The sequence below is a fragment of the Cyprinus carpio genome, unplaced genomic scaffold (genome assembly GCF_018340385.1).
Source record: "Cyprinus carpio isolate SPL01 unplaced genomic scaffold, ASM1834038v1 S000001521, whole genome shotgun sequence".
Lineage (NCBI taxonomy): Eukaryota > Metazoa > Chordata > Actinopteri > Cypriniformes > Cyprinidae > Cyprinus > Cyprinus carpio.
In genome coordinates, this window is record NW_024874237.1 from 1 (window position 1) to 2,025 (window position 2,025).

Genomic DNA, 2,025 nt, shown 5'->3' on the forward strand with positions numbered 1-2,025 from the left:
GTTTCTAAGGCTACACAATAGAAAAGATTTGTAAAAGCGTCTGGAGAAAGTCAGGCACCTTTTGAAAAGGTCATGAAAGCAATGCATTTTTTTTTTCAGTCAAAAATTGCAATTGTATATTTCAGTACAGAATGTAACAAAACATTGTTAGCCTGCAACTGAAACTTATACAGTAAGATTGCTAAAACTTTAAAAGCTTTAAAAGGATTTAAGGCAGTGTGTGAGGTTTGAGTTATACAGCTCCTGCCTGTTTTCCTGGATCCTCCTCCACATCATCATAGTCTGTTATTGGAAAACAAGAGAAGCGATTCATGAATCAATACATACATTAAAATGCATTATAAAAAATCACCAAACACTAAAACTAGCAGTAAATTTAAATGAACTTTCATAACCACAGAAACTGATCAGTATAAAAGTGATTATAAAGACTAAATGAAGTTGTAAATACTTGTTACCAAACATGTCACTCATATATTCTCTGACATTCTTCACATCATCATACTCCTCCTGAACACCCTCTGATATAAATGTGGCTATTATTAATTACATGAACAAATAGACATATATCAGGTTGGTGACAAATCCCTGCTCCTGGGAGGACCAGAGTCTGCAGAGTTTAGTTCTGACCCCAATTAAACACACACTGAAACCAGCTGATCAAGGTCTTCAGAGTCACTAGAGACTTCCAGACAGGGGGGGTGTTGGGACGAGATGGAGCTAAACTCTGCAGGACACTGACCCTCCAAGAGCAGGTTTGGAAACCACTGGACTACATACTTTATTTGGCACAATAATTTGAAGAAAAATTAATAAAAAAAAAAAAAAAAAAACATGTTCCAATCTAGAAGGGTGTAAATTGAATCCCACACCTGCTTTATCACTGGATAACTGTTGTATGATAGCTGACATCATCATAGTTTTTCTGGTAAGTCATCTACAACAAAATAATGAAAAATGAAATGCATCCATCAAATGAACAACATTTTTGGATATTGAAAATATGCATATATTTAATTAAAAATAATATACATACATATTTTGTGCTAAAAAGCGTGTAGAAATAATTTATAAGAATCCAAACCTTGTAGCATGACTCCAGTCCAACAGTGATTACATCATAGTTCTCTGGTGTGATTTGTTGCCTCTGCTTGTTAAAAACAAAGAGAGAATCAGACATTAGTCAGAGTGAAGAGAAAGATGGGATAGAAGCGGGCTCGGAATTATATGGATGCAAGGAGATGACATCTCCCCGGTTGGGAAAAAAAAAATGACAAAAAAGCATACCCTCAGTAAAATCAATTTCCCCAATCCATTCCCTTTTTAGCTTAAGAATGTTGTGTATAGTGTAACACTTATCATACAAAATGAAACAATGTTAAAATTCTCTATTTATGATAATTCACAAACTAAATAGTGGAGATTGGCCAATCAGACACTCGGTACTGTAAACAAGCGGATCACAAGCAGAAGCAAGTTTTCATCATTTTCGCGCACAAAATTTAGCATTTCAAGAGCAACTTTTGAAAGTTCTAAGATTTTCCTTGATTATAATTTCTAAAGACATTCCTCAACATTACATTATTGGCGTATGTGTGACTGTGCGGGATTGAGAGACGATAGTAGAGCTGACATTATGAGTCCCCCTTTGCAATAAAACAAAAAAAAAAAACCGCGTTTGACAGTGCCAAATCGCATTACGGGTGATGAAGCCCGTTAGAATACAGTTGATGCCCTTATATTCAAGCAATTAAAGAAAAGAAATTTACCCATGTCTGAGTTTTTCTGTTTTGTATTCATTTAACAAGCAATGTACTTTTCGAATATCAGCACTAGTGCTCGATCACTAAATGTGCTAGTAAATTTTAACACAGGCATAGCCAGACGGGATGTTTCGTTCCTTGAATGAAAGATTTTGAACAAATGGAGTGAGCCAGTGATTCAACAGTCCATTCAGATGGACTCACTTTCGTTTCTAGTTGAATCAGCCATTTTGAACAAATCCTTTGATTTGAATGATTCGTA

General features: G+C 35.2%; 1 long non-coding RNA gene across 1 annotated transcript; it reads right to left on the reverse strand.

Moving 5' to 3' along the window:
* Positions 1–103: 103 nt before the first annotated feature.
* On the reverse strand, positions 104–533 carry LOC122143322. The gene is made up of 2 exons (XR_006159108.1): positions 459–533; positions 104–282 (listed from the first exon to the last, which is right to left on the reverse strand). It is a non-coding gene; the product is annotated as an uncharacterized LOC122143322 (long non-coding RNA).
* Positions 534–2,025: the final 1,492 nt, after the last annotated feature.